Here is a 15,719-nt window from a genome sequence, read left to right on the forward strand (position 1 = left end):
TCAATTGTATAATAAGTTGAACCTTCTCAACAGTTGAGGAAGACTAGAAGTGATGGGTCCATGTCCTGGTGTATTGGCACAAAATTTAAATAAAGGTGCCGCTAGCAGCTTCTAATTTTCAGGGACTTCGAACAAGGCTTTCTCTCGAAGCTGAACCAGAAACAATTCCTCATGCTCCTTAGACTTTGTAATATGCACACAACTATATGGACACCGAGGAGGTTCAAAATTCGCTCTCTGCAAGTTACCAGCACAGCCACTCCGAACCCCGTCTTCCAGGACTCCACGTGGACGGCCTGGCATCTCTGTCAATTAAGAGTTTTTAGTCACTCAGCTTCATATTCTTCTGGATAAGGATCACCATAAGGTAATTTGAAGAAAATTGTTCCTAGCTGTAGCAGTACTATGCGCGATAGTCGGTGCTTGTGTACAATCAGAACCGCTTACACAGTCCTTCATTTCCATGTTGATCAAATTCCATCCTCTTGTACTGAAATCCGGCTGGCACGGAACTGTCCTTCCCACAGAGAGGCTGTTTGGTACCCAGGGTGTAGTTGGTAAGTGGTAAAGGTTGATGGTGCGCTCCACGGTGAGGGGCTTGGTCTGCTGCATGAACTGGTTGCCACACTGGTTGACCCTTGGGGACCAGCTGGCCTACGAGTGACTGGACAGTGCCACAGACATGCCAGCGATTCCTGCACTGATGGCGAGCAGAAGCGAGGAGGCCAGAGGGTTTTTTTTCCTTCCCCTGGGGAAGGCAGTGGTTGTCTGGGAGTCGCTCAGTAGGCACCACCCGCCATTAACACGACAGCAAAAGAATAACTATCAATACCTGTAGAGTCTACGAGCAGATCTGCTTTTTTATTTCTGAGATTGATAATTTCTTCTCTTTTTTTTTTCCCCCTATAACTCTTCCTCTAAGGACTTTACATTTAGAAGTTATCAACTTTACTGACATTCTCAAAGACCTGGGTTTTTGTTTATAACAGATTATTATAATCTTTATTATAAGTTCTTTCCATTTAATGTGGTCTTAATCCACTGTTAAGGTAGAGATTTTGATGGCTTCTTTTCCAATAGAAGCATTTGTTTTTCCTAAGTCCTACTTTACAATGATTCCATACAATTTGGTTCACTGTAGTTTCGTGTTTCTTTTATCAGTTAAAAAATCTACTTAACCTTGAGATGGGATAGTTATAAAATACCTGTTGATTTTCCATAGATCACTTTTGTGTATTTCTTATTTAATTTTTATAATTGTGACAGTATTTATATCTTGAACTCATGAAAACATGGTGATATTTGTTTTATGGCCAAGAATGTGTTCTGTTTTGGTAAATGTTATGACTGTACTTGTTGTTAGTGTGGGTTGCAGTCTTGTCGGGTGTAATGGGCTAAAAATGCTGTTTTCCGATGCTGCTGCTGTAGCATAGCAGACTAATTCTCTGCCTGTAGCACTGGCATCCCCTATGGGCACCCATTCAAGTCCCAGTTGCTCCACTCCCCATGCAGCTATCTCGTTATGACATACTTCTGTCCTGGGAAAGAAGTGGAGTGTGGTGCAAGTCCTTGGGCCCCGGCAATCGTGTGCGAGACACATATGGGTCCTGGCTTCTGACTACAGATAAGCTCAGATCTCCCCTTGCAGCCACGTGGGGAGTGAGCCAACAATATGAAGGTCTTTCCTCTCTGTAACTGCCTTTTCAAATGAAAAGACAATCTTTAAAAAAAAATGCTGTTAGCTTAAATTGGGTGATATTGTTGTTCAAATTCTCTGTATTCTTACTGATGTTTTATTTAGGTGATATGTTAATTTTTGAAAGGAAGGTATTGAAATCTCCTATTTAATGTATATTTTTCTACTTTTTTCCTTTATAATTCTATCCGCAATTTTGAATAGATATTATCAGTACATGAACATTTAAAATTGCTATGCCCTCTTTAAAGACTGGTCATTTTGTCCTTATGTAAATGAAATTCCTAGCATCAGGTAATATTTTGTTTTCTGAAGCCTACTGTATCTGTAACATAGTCACTTCAGATTTCTTTTGGTTAGTGCTAATATTTATGCTTCACTTAATGGTACTTTTCAAAGTTCATTTGTCAGCAGTGTTTTGGGGCGTCTTCCTCTGAAATGAAATCCTACAATCCTTTCTTTATTTGAATATTTTAAACATTTTATATGATTATTGTATTGCTTAGTAACTATGTTGCTATTTAATTGCAATGTATTTTTTTAAATACAGAAAATCAGTTCTTCAAGATTTTTTAAAAATTTGATAGGCAAATATACAGAGAGAAGGAGAAACAGAGAGGAAGATCTTCTGGGCAGTGGCCACAATGACTAGAGTTGAGCCAATCCAAAGCCAAGAGCCAGGAGTTTCTCGGTCTCCCGCGTGGGTGCGGGGTCTCAAGGCCTTGGGCCGTCCTCCACTGCTTTCCCAGGCCACAAGCAGGGAGCTGGATGGGAAGTGGAGCAGCCTGGAATATGAACCTGCGCCCATATAGGATCGTTGTGCATGCAAGGCAAGGACTTTAGCCACTAGGCTACCATGCCGGGCCCTTAATCTCAACGCATTTGAAAAAGTTACTTTTATTATGTGCTATATTCATCTTGAATTTATCATGCTACTTTCAAAGTATTATAACACTTTATTTTTTAGTAGAGAATTGTACAATTATATATTTCTGTTTCTCCCTTCCTCATCTGTCTTAGCAATGAATTCCACAACACAGTTAACTAATATTATTAGTCAATTGTGACAATTTATTCAAAGTAAGTCTGCGTTGCTCATGTCGTCATAATTCGCTTTGTATCTTCTTTTCTGTGGACCCATCTTTCTATCTAGTAACATTTTTCTTCTGTCTGAAGAAATTCCTTTAGAATTTCCAGTAAAGTGTTTTTTTTTTGTCTACAATTAATTAGCTTAGCTTTTGGATTTTAAAAAATTGATTATTTCTGTTTTATTTGGAAATCAGAGAGAAGGAGCTAGAGATCTTGCATTTTCTGGTTCATTCCCTGAACTCCTCCAGTGGACATGACGGGGCCGGGCTCAGCCAGGAGCTCGAACTCCATCTACATCGTGTCGTGTGAGTTCTAGAGACCCAAGTACTGGTTCTGTCCACACCTGCTCCCAAGGGCGAGCATCAGTCGGAACTGGATCTGAACCAGGCGCTTCAATCTGGTGTGTAGGAGTCCCAATGGCAGCTTAACAGTGCCACAAAATACCCACACTTAGCCTTGGTGAATCTTAAAAATCTTTATAATTTTTTATTTTTGAAAGGTATTTGTGTTGACTGTAGGATTTTGTTTTCTGTCAACAACTTAAAGAGATTATGTAACTATTATCTTCTTGGCATGTTTTTGGAGAAATGTCTGCCCTATTCTGTATGCTTGTTTCTATGTATGTAGTGATATGTTTTCTCTTCCTGCTTCCAATATTTTTCCTTTACTACTAATGTTGAGCTTCTTTTACGTTTTATTTTTCTCGTGCAAGGGCTCAGTGATTTGTAACTTTACAGTTTTCATCAAATTGTAATAACGTTTTGCCCATTATTTCTTCAAAATTTTAAAGACTTATTTATTTATTTGGCTAGCAGAGCTACGAAGAAGAAGAAGAAGCAGCAGAAAGATAGAGAGAGAGAGAGAGAGTGAGAGGGAGTGAGCTCGCGCTCTATCTGGTAGTTTAGTCCTCAAAAGGTCAAAATGGCCAAGACTGAATTGGGCTGCAGTCAGGGGCCAGGAGTTGCATCCAGGTTTCCCACATGGATGCAGGGGTCCAGGCGTTTGGTCATGTTCCCCTGCCTTCCCTGGGCACATTGAAAGGGAGTGGGATGGGAAGTAGAGCAGCTGGGACTTGAAACAGTGCTCATATCTGATGTCATTTCTGCTGGCAGCAGCTTTATCTGCAATGCCAACCCCCAGAAAACTACATTCTCCTCAGTCTTCTTTGTATCAGGGACTGCAATTAGAGAATTGATACTAAGTGCAGGAAGCTTTTCCTGAATTTATCAATGCTCTTTTAATAGTTAGTTATTTCTTATCTGCGTTGGGTCTGCCTTGCTTCTACAGGTTGATTTATCACCTGCTTATGACTGATGGTTTCTAGCTTTTTGTGCAGTTGCTACTTTTGGTTTAATATGAGGCATTGTGAATCTTACCTTCTGAGGGAATTCTATTATATATATATCTTTCATCTGGGCCCAGTTGAATTTCTTGGAAACAGTTTTGATATTTCAGGTTTTGCTCAGAGATTTGTTGGAGGGGAACAAGTGTTCACTCAGAGCTAATAAATGTTTATGTTACAGTCAGTGCCCAATGGGTCATGATGGTTTCCAGCTGGAAGGAGGGAATACAAACCCTTCTTTTCATTGAATGACTCCTGGACATTTTTACCAAATTCTTTCTGCTGTTTTCTAGCGATTGATTTTTATTTCTTCTGTATAATGGCCGTGTTTTCTTGCTTCACTGTATACACTGTGATTTTCGTCTTTGGAAATGTGTTGTGCATGTTTTCTATGCAACAAATTTTGTTCACATAAAAATTTTTACACATTTTATTCTTTGTTACTTTAAAGCATGACAAAAGCAATTTTGTCAGGTGGTAAAGTGACTTTCACATCAGCTTAATGATTTAGGGCCCGGTTTCAAAGTGCTGTTAAGGCTGATCTTAAAAAGCTGTACAAGTGGTTGAACCCTATTGCTAACGTATGACGCCATGGTTGAAAACATTGATTTTACACCACACAAACTCCTTTCTGTGCCCTGGCACTCTGTCATCTGTGGGGACTATCCGTTCTACCAGGCTCTTTGCCTGGCACAGTTTTGTTCTGTAAGGTATAATTAAATATTCAGAAGCGGTCTCAAGAGGACTCTGATTTCATTTCTTGAGATAGTTTCTTCATAGCTTTGTGACGCTTACAATCTGCCTATGAGTTCCTGATAAACTCTTTATGCTATTAGTTTTCTTGTCTATTTCTATCTGCAAAATGATTGTTTCATGTTTTTCTCAAATTTCTTTGCTAATTTTAGCTATATTTACTCATTTATAAGGCAAACTATTTTTTCAGAGAAAGGAGTATATTCAAAGTGTGTAGAAATACTTAAAAATCCTTATAAATGTCTTTTATCACAACCATGTTCATATATACCTGATTGTGCAATTTACTTGCATCTGAAGTGAACAATCAATATCATATGTCATCTATGTTGATATATTTTTAATAATTTTGGAGAAAATAGAAATAGAAAGGAACTTAGTCTTAGTTTAGCATATAGTTTTGAAATGAATTGAGGATAAATATTATATATTCAGGGAGGAAAAGGAAACAACATTACAACCTATTCCACATGTTCTTTTTTTTTAAGATTTATTTTATTTTATTTTTATTGGAAAGGCGGATATACAGAGAGGAGAGACAGAGAGGAAGATCTTCCGTCCGATGATTCGCTCCCCAAGTGAGCACAACGGCCGATACTATGCCAATCCGAAGCCAGGAGCCTCTTCCGGGTCTCCCACACGGGTGCAGGGTCCCAAAGCTTTGGGCTGTCCTCGACTGCTTTCCCAGGCCACAGGCAGGGAGCTGGAGGGGAAGTGGGGCTGCCGGGATAGAACTGGCGCCCATATGGGATCCTGGGCATGCAAGGCGAGGACCTTAACCACTGCGCCACTGTGCGGGGCCCCACATGTTCTTTTTGAATACTTAAATGTAAATGAAATCTAATTGAAGCAAAAAATCTTTTGAAAATTAGAAGTTTTTGTAGCACATAGAATGATCTGGCATTGGAGCCAAGGCAAGAGGAAGACGTATTTCTTGATTTTAGCAAACTTATTATCTAGTTGAGCAAATACACAGGAAGGACAAAAAAAAATATGTAATGTTCAGCAAATGAAAGGATCAATAATAATTTCTGTAATATGTGGACAGTTCAAATTAACTTGGATTTAATTCTGTTGAGATACTTTACCAAATTGAAGCAACATAGCGAGTGTGAGTCCCCGGCCTTCATGGCTGAACACCCTTCTCTTTCTTCTGAAACAAGTCACATTCTGCCATTCCTGGGCTAAAGGAGACCAAGTTACTCAGACGGAAGCTGCAGCCTACGCTTTGTTCCAGCTTGTGCTTGATTCAGCCACAGGCATGCCATGGGTAGCATCCTTTGTTCTATTAATCCATTTCTAAATCATGTATTTGAAGTCTTTCTATATGAAGACTTAAGAGGCATTCTAAAGCAACTTAAAACACCAGAGGGTGTGGCTCAATCAGAGCCTAGGAGAAAAGGAAATTTTTGTGAACAAAGAATATGGCAGTTTGTCCCGGAGGGCATCTTAAGTCGTGTGGAGAATCACCTCAGAATTTCTTATAGATATGATTTATCTTCTCCTAGCTGGCAGAGCATCATTTGTATTCCCTAGAAAAATCATGGTAGCATATATAATTTAAATTTAATTGTAAGATGCGATCTCACTGCACAAAAACTGCCCCATAAGCAAACAGGAGGAACAATGTCTTGAACATTGTATATGTCACAGATACATTTATTTTTTTTTTTAAAGTTCACTTTGATTTTCACTAAATGCATGCGTTTGAAGAAAAATATAGTGCAGGTTTTAATGCTGTTTTTCTTCTCTGTTCCATCTCTTTTTAAACTTAACTATTTACCCTACATTTCTTGCCTTGACTGGTCTATCGCCTCCGATTCAAAAATAACCAAATAATTTATTTTTCGCCCTGCTGTTCTTTTCAGTTTTTTCTATGGCCCTTCTTTCATTTGTGTGTCATATTTCTGGCAGAATATTTATGATCAGAATTGAACATCTAAATAAACACACAATATCCCATTAAAGTTACTTAGGGAAGCTATGCAATATACTAATAATATAATCACTCTTTATGTCACTTTTAGAATTCATTCTTCACAGAACAACTGCCACACACTTTTGAAATTTTGTTCATTTAAAAACAAAATTACTTTGCCTAAATTTGTAAACAAAAACTTTCACCTGAGTTACTTCTTGCTGCTAATTGATTATTTCAGAAACTCAGAAAATAATGCTTGGTAGCATTGAAAATATTCAAAAGAATCTCAGTTTCTGAAGGCTGACTGGCTGAGGAACTCCCAAAGAACTTCATGCGTGATGCCATCGCCACTCCAAAAATTGGAGCCTTAAAATAGATGTGTTTTTTAAATGGTTGTTTTACTTGGGTAGATAAGAACACATAATTTCTGTATGTGCTAGCCTACGCACATGTTTGCTGTTGTTAATATTTTACTGTGTGTGGTACTACATTAAGCAGTTTTTTATTACTATGATGAAACACCTGTGGCACCTCACCGGAGTGACGAAGGAAGATTTTTTTGACATATTGGTTTGAAGGTCAACAAGCCATGATCAGTCCTGTTGGTTGGTGTTTCCTGAATCCAGATGATGGCAATGATGGAGCATGTGTGGAGGAAGGGTCACATGACAAACCAGGAAGCAGAGTGGCTAGGCGTCCTTGCGAGGACTGCCTTTGTAGAGCAAAGCTCTTGATGGCCTGACAGTGTCCTTCTAGACCTACTTTCTAAGCACTTTGATTGGATCAAGTCTTCACCCTGTTAGTATCATGCATTTGTGACCTTGGGAATTAAACATTTATGAGTCTAGGGACCATATCGTATTCAAACCATGTTTGATATGATTGTTATAATTAGTGAAATAATACTAATAATTATTATTTATAAAATGCAATCCATTATTAATGATATTTAATAATAATCAATAATATTTAATTAACAATATTAACTATGGAGAGTTATTTAGATTTTGACAGATGTATAGTAACATGCATCTAACTGTACAGCAACGTCAGTTAGTAATACTATCACCTTAACTATTCCAGTGCTTCAAATATGCATCTCTTCTCTCAGAGTCTTGGAAGCCATTGGTATTTGCACTTATTTAAAATATGTGAATTTTATTTTCTAGAATATGATGTGATTGAACTCTCATAGTATGCAGCCCCTTCATATGGCTACTTTGACTAACATTGGATATTTAAGGTCTCACTATATTTCGAGTCTCTTGATAGCTTTTCCATTGCTGAATGATATTCCCCACCACAGTTAATCTATTCACGTATTAAAAGACATTTTGATTGCTTCCAGTTTCTGGCAGTTATGAATAAGGTTGTTAAATATGTGTGGTTGTTTATTGTAGACACATTTTCAATTCTACTAACAGAATACCAAATGTGTGAATATCTAATGTGATGCATCATTGGTAGAATACATTTAACTTTGTAAGAAGCTGCCAATTGGCCCAGTGCAGTAGCCTAGTGGCTAAAATCCTCATCTTGCACCTACCAGGATATCATATGGGCACCAATTAGTGTCCTGGCACTTAACTTTCCATCCAACTCCCTGCTTCCGGCCTGGCCTGGGAAAACAGCTGAGGATGGCCCAAAGCCTTGGGACCCTGCACCTGTGTGGGAGACCCAGAAGAAGCACCAGGTTCATGGGTTTGGATCAGCTTAGGTGCAGCCATTGCAGCCACTTGGGGGTGAACCAACAGACAGAAGATCTTTATCTCTCCTTCTCTGTGTAAACCTGCCTTTCCAATAAGAGAGAGACAGAGAGAGAGAGAGAGAGAGAGAGAGAGAGAGAGAGAGAAAGAAAGAAAGAAAGAAAGAAAGAAAGAAAGAAAGAAAGAAAGAAAGAAAGAAAGAAAGAAGCTGCCAGTCTTGCATCAAAGGTATTGCTCCATTCTGCATTCTCATCAGCATTTGATATCATTTCAAGGTTGGGTATTCAAATAGTGTGTAGCGTTATCTGATTATTTCAGTTTACAACTTCTCTAAAGAAATATGAAATACCTGATGCCTTGTTTGGTGAGGTTTTTGTTCAAATATTTGCTCAGTTTAAAATTGAATCATGTGGCTTTTATTTTAATTTAAGGGTCTTTTTTTGCATTTAAGTAATTCAGCAGGCACAAGATTTTGCAAATACTTCTTACCACTCTGTTGCTTATTTTTTGCATTCTCTTAATTGCATTTTACATTTAGTATTCGGATTTTTTTTAAAAAGACTTACTTGCTTTTATTTGAAAGGCAGAGTTATAGAGGAGAGGCAGAGAGATGTTCTATTCACTGGTTCACTTTCCATATGGCTGTAGTGGCTGGAACTAGACAGATCAGCATCCAAAGTCAATAGCTTCTTGCAGATCCCCCATGTGGGAGCAGGGGCCCAAGGTTTTGAGCCCTCCTCTGCTGTCTTCCCAGACCTTAACAAGGAATAGCATCAGAATTAGAGCAGCCAGGACTCGAACTGGCATCCCTATGGAATGCTGATGCTCTGGGCTTAGCCTGCTACTTCATGCCACTAGCCCCAAAAGCTGAGATTCAATTAAAGTTACTTTTTATTAAAGATGTAAGGTTTATGTCTAGATACAGATTTTATATATATCTTCAGTTGTTCTAACCCCACTTGTTGCAAAGATGATCTTTTCTCCATTGAGTTATAGTTGCATAATTTGGCCAATGATCAATTGAACATATTCAAGAAACCTGATGTTTTTTTTTTTCTGTTCAAAAAGGCACAGGGTATTTTAAGAAAATAATTAAATATAACGAAGAAACAATAAAGAGGAGACTTCCATTTGTTACATTATGGAATAAGGTTGGCGTTCCTTTCCTTGTTTTAGGAATCACTCCACAGAAACAAAGATAATTATGGACACACGGATGTTATCTTTGATATCTTTGAGATATGTGTGTGTATATATGTGTGTGTGTGTGTGTGTGTGTGTATTTATATATATGTGTGTGTGTATATATATATATATAGATATATAGATATATAGATATATAGATATCTCCAAATCACAGTTTCTAAGAAGGGAATGCCAGATGCAGGGCTGGTTAAATGAAGATGCCAAGAGATACTTTGATTTTCTATGTGGGGACGTGCAACTATAAACAGCTGGAATTCCCAGAATTGTGATACCTCCTGGGAGCAATGCCTTCCTTTCAACAACAGGAATGGGTAATTATGTTAGTGAAAGATCTTTCCTGAAAGCTGTTTTATATCATAAAGCAGTGTGCGTGTATGCACAAGTAGACACCCACCCACACACAAGCCCTGCGACAGAAAGCAGCTCAAGTGTAAACCAGAAAGATTTCTTCTCTCCTGAGCTACTGGTCTCCCATGCGTAACCTTCCTTTAATTAGCTGGTGGAGGGTGAATGTACTTCATTTAATCATGACTAATAATTTTACTAAAAAGAGACAAGTGACAAAAAGAATCAAAAAAGAATACCAAAATTATTACAAAATATATGAAAATTTTGACCAACCATGGCATATTTAAGAATTTAGCAAAACACATGTTAATGCTAACACTGCTTTTGGCAGAGACTCAAAGGTTCACAGAGAGTTCTGTGCTATCTAATCTAAATTGTCTGAAGGAAATTAAAATGCTGGGGGCCACTGGAGTAAGTTCTTCCCCATTTCTTCTTTGATTATGTTCAGTAATAATTTAAGTATGATTTTAGAAGGATTGAAAGCTAAACCTGAGTCTCTGGAAATGGTCAATCTTGCTGTTATCTTCTGCAGAACAAAGGAAGTTGTAAGCTAGCACATACTTTTTACAGTCACTGAGTTGTTAGGCACACATCCGTATTCGAGTGCTTGGTTTGAAGCCCAGCTCCACCACTAGTGAGCCGGTTTGTGGTAAATGTACACTCTGCTAGGCAACAGGTAATGGTGACTCAATTGCTTGGATCTCTGCTGTCCACATGGGAGACCTGCATTGAGTTTTGTGTTCCTGGCATCAAGCTAGCCCTACTCTGGCTATTGTAAGCATCTGGGGAATGAAGTAGCAGGTGGAAATATCACTGTCTGGCTGGCTATTTATGTCTTTCTGACTTTTTAATCTAAGGTGAAAATAAGTAAGCACAGATAAAGAAGGAAGTTAGACATAATAATCCCATGAGGTTAAATTGGTACATGTGTTATCAACCTAATCAGGACATTCTGGAAATGGATGCATAGTGTAAAGAAGCAGGTAACTGCTATTGGATGTTTTGGCTCAACTACATGTGAACAATGTTTAAGTGACCATGAAATTGAGACATCCAGCAGATGTAATCTTGTGCTGATGACAGCCGCCAAACAAAGCAAACTCACAGAGCCTCGTTACAGACACAAGAATAGGGTCTTAGAGAATTGGGAAAAAATAGTTTTAGTCAACTTTGGAAACAATAAGTAGAGTAAAAATCATATTTTCAGAAAAGGCAATGTCCTTGATTTTGTAAGTCAGAGTTGGAATATGAGCCTCTCACTAATAGAAATGACCTGTGTGGCTTTTAGAAAGCTAATTTACCAATGAATTCCACCTGCAGTTTCTCCATAAAATGCTTGAAATGAGGTTTGCATTGTAGGTTGCCAGAGGTTTTGATTGAGATGATATGGATTGCTAAATCTAGTACCTATGACAGAATGGCGGCTTATGATCACTGGGACTCTGACGCTCTTTTTCTGGAAGGCACCATTCTCAGTGCAAGTGACAGTGCAAGCTACAAAATGTGGAAGCCCCAGATGGTCAATAGGATAGTTACTATTTTTTAAAGATTTATTTTTTGGAGAGAGGGAAGATTTACAGAGAGACAGAAAGATCTCCCATCTACTGGTTCACTTCCCACTTGGCTGCCATGGCCGGAGCAAGGGGCTTCTTCTGGGTTTCTCATGTGGGTACAAGGTCCCAGGCTTTGGGTCATCCTCTACTGCTTGCCCAGGCTAAAAGTAGGGAGCTGGATGGGAACTAGAGCAACTGGGACATGAACTGGCACCCCATGGGATCCTGGTGCACGCAAGGTGAAGACTAGCCACACCACTGAGTCATCACGTGAGGCCAAGTTATCATCATCATCATCATCTTCTAATTTGCCTAAGGGTAATTCCAAAAAATCAGGTATTAGATTTGCACATGAAAATAAGTTGAACTTCTTGTTTTCTGTTAATTTGCTATTTCAGTGTAGCCTTCAAAGATAAAAGCAGTTTTTTCTGGTTTATATTAGTTTAATGATTTGGAAAGTACATACACTTATACAAAAAGATACTTGGTCAAAACCTCCTCTGGGTCCTCAGTTTCTTCAGCTGTCAAACGAGCGACCAGGATCCTGTAGTCTATAGCATTCTTTCATGAGTTCTTTGATTTACAGACAGTGCCATTCAGCCTTTTAATCCTGAGACTGCCCACAGACAGGAAATCTTGTTCTCAAAATGACAATGAAATTCATTGAACATGAATTCCCAGAGGGTATGGGGAAGTGAGCCAGATTTTTTTTTTTTTCTGCAAGTACGTGGCATTTAGTGCTTGGCAAGTAAAGGAAGCTGTCAGACTAAGCTGAAAATATTCCCCTCCCTAATATAATATTAATTAGTTCTGCTTAATCATTACTGTCACTTCTTAGCACTGAAAACTTAAATAGAGGGGGCACTGAAGAACATGCAAGTGGCAGGAAAGTAGGAGAAAGTCAATACTGGACTTGTGTTTGAGCACCTTCCTCCCCATCTCTTCCAAACGGAAAGGAACTGAATGGTTCTTAAGAAGCCCTGGTGAGTCAGTTGGAGTTCAGTCCTGTGGGACCATGGCCCTACACTCACCTCGCTGGCAACTACCTGTAGTAAGTGACACAGAGGGACAACGCACGTGAAAGTTCCTTCCAATATACAAAAGTTCCTTTCCATCTACTCCCACTTTCCTAACAGGTTCTCTAAATCTTCAGTAAGTTTGTGTTAGTTGGGAATGAATGTCTGAATTTAGGATTCTAAAATGTTCCTTCCCTCCACCCCCTCCCCAATCTGTATAATTACTGTTTTTTTCCTGAAGTCTTTCAAAATACTATAATTAACAGATTGGCAGATAACCCATATAACTGCAGTTAAAGCAAATATAGTATGCAGCTGTCTTTGCATTAAGTGATTAAATCAAATAGCAGAGTTTTGAAGTACATTTATAAAGCATAAATTTACCTCCTGGCAAAACTGTCTTAAGTAACACACCCTGCACCATCTGTTCACTCAGTATTAATAACATATTTCCCAGGACTAACGCTATGGAAGGCAGAGCTACCAGCTGTGCAGAGCCCAGAGACAGTGAGGGCTCCTTTGGAATACTCAGCAACTTTTGGATCCTCTTAAGGGTGCTCTCATAGTAATTGCATGTCTGATCGCATGCACACAACATGAACACACACTCGAGCACACTTGCTTGCATGGACATCATGAGTTTACACACACATGCATATTACCCATACAAAGATGGCCAGCATTTTGATACTTTGAAAATGTGCTCGCTTCCCATGAGCAAGACAATACCCTGATATGACAAATGATAGTTAAGTACTTCCTCTTTCCTTGAATTATTCATTTATTGAACATGTAACAAAATCCCTCTTTATATCAAGGCATACACTCTGGCACTCGGAAATGGTGGATAGTAAGAAACCCTGTATATGCATTGGTTCCTTCCTACATCTTCACATCTGTGATGAGCTATAATTTATAAATTGGGCACAATAAGATTAACAATAACTGCCAACAAAAACACAATAAATATATTAATATAATAAAAGTTATTATAGGGCCATTAAGTAAAATGAAGAATACTTGAACACAAGCATTAGAATGCCATGGCAGTCACTCTCATAACCAAAATGGTAACAAAGGACTGATGGATGAGCAAAACTCACAGTATGCTACACCAATTAAAGAGGTGATTCAAGCCATGGATTGGCTGGATCAAGATTGCACAAGATTTCATTACAATACTCAAAACACCGCATGATTTAGAACTTTAGATTTTTTAATGGGACTTGTTTTATTTTTATTGGAAAGTCTGATACACAGAGAGGAGGAGAGACAGAGAGGAAGATCTTTTGCCCACTAATTCACCCTCCAAGTGGCCATAATGGCCGGGGCTTAGCCAATCTGAAGCTAGGAGCCTGGAGCTTCCTCTGGGTCTCCTATGTGGGTACAGGGTCCCAAGGCTTTGGGCCATCTTTGACTGCTTTCCCTGGCCAAAAGCAGGGAGCTGGATAGGAAGCGAGGTGACTGGCATTAGAAGTGGTGCCCATATTGGTTCCCAATGTGTGCAATGTGAGGACCTTAACTACTAGGCTACCACGCCGAGCACTGGAGTGTTTCTTTTTTATATTTTTTACTTAATATGCTCAAACAGAAGATGGCCATGGGTAATAGAAGCTGTGGATGCTGATTCTGCAGATAAGTGGGGTAACTCACCAAGCATCTGAGTTTTTTTATTTGAGGAACAGATAGATGTGGCAGAGGCTGTGTTGTGTAAATAAACTAAGCCTGGAGCTAGGGTCTCAACCCAGGACTCTTGTGTGTATGGCAGGAATTCAGGCATCTGAACCACACCCAGTGCTTGCAGGAGCCTTTCCCAGCAGGAAGCTGGAGTGAGAAGATGGTACAGGGGTGAGGGACTCAGTGTCACTTCTGGCTTCGGCATCCACAATGCAGCCTTCAGTTTTGTTGCTTAAATAGAATTACCACACATGCAAGGGAGCTCCCCTTTGTGTGTTGTTGTTGTTGTGTGATAATCTGTATTATAGTCACAGATTATTTCATCTTTTTGAGGAATTTCTGAGTACTTGCCTGGCCAGAATATGTTTTAATTGTAGTGCTTTATTTACATCTCATATAAATTTATTCTGCAGAGATGAGATAAAATAGATACATATAGAGATTTATGGTGTTGCTTTATCAAGAAGATTTCTCTTCTTAAACTGTGAGGAACAGGGCAGCCAGATTGGACACCAAGAGTTCATGCTACTGAAGGTATTCTTAGCTTGCCTCTGCATCAACATTTATTACCAAACCAGTCGCTATATTTAATATAATTTAATGCTTATAATTTATTAGTAGTCCATCTGGAGGCAGGGGCAGATCCTGTAATTATTGTGAATCACACACCCTCCATGCATTTTTTTGGGGGGTTACCTTTTGTTTACTGTCACTTGTACTGAATATATCATCACAATTCATAAAGAAGTTCACAGAAAACTAGCATCTACCCCAGGATTTTCTATTTTATTACCCAATGGGAGTTGACCTTAACCTACCCACTTTATAATTTGTAATGAGAACAGGCGATTTAATCCCTCCAGGATGTGTCCTAGCATGGCTAGGGACTTTAACGAGCTGGTTTCCTTCTTAGCTCCTCCCTATCAATCAGGCCCTTGCATTTTTACTAAGAAAACAGCCTTTCTTTTCAATTCTCGTTGAGTGAAAATGTGAAACAATCCATGTGAAAAAGTGAAGATGAAAGAAAAATGGATATTCAAGATGAGGGGAAAGAAATTGGGAGTTTTTGAGTCATAAAAATTGAGAAGCTGGTGCAATTATATTGACAGTAGGTGGGATTTCTAAGCTGCTAATTAAGAGACCAACCATCAAGAACATGGCGTTTCAAGTTTCTAGAGGGTTACTCATGCTTTTCTTGTATTCTGAGATTGATTATATGGTACTAATTTTAAATTTCATTTTACTGCTTAAAAAAATGACAGAGGAAGCACCTTCATAAAAGGATTATCCCTGGGGGACTAGGGAAAAATTCACTCTTTGCCAGAATCTCATTTTACCCAACTCAAAATTATTCATCCTATGGACAAAAAGACCATTCATTATGACAAGCAGAGATAGAATGAAACATGTCC

At 38.8% G+C, this 15,719-nt stretch overlaps 1 pseudogene; it reads right to left on the reverse strand.

Moving 5' to 3' along the window:
- The window catches only part of LOC121144976, a 115,006-nt pseudogene continuing 99,287 nt past the window's right edge, over nucleotides 1-15,719 (reverse strand).

This window comes from Ochotona curzoniae, unplaced genomic scaffold, assembly GCF_017591425.1.
Source record: "Ochotona curzoniae isolate NIBS_2020 unplaced genomic scaffold, NIBS_Ocur_1.0 scaffold_3208, whole genome shotgun sequence".
Lineage (NCBI taxonomy): Eukaryota > Metazoa > Chordata > Mammalia > Lagomorpha > Ochotonidae > Ochotona > Ochotona curzoniae.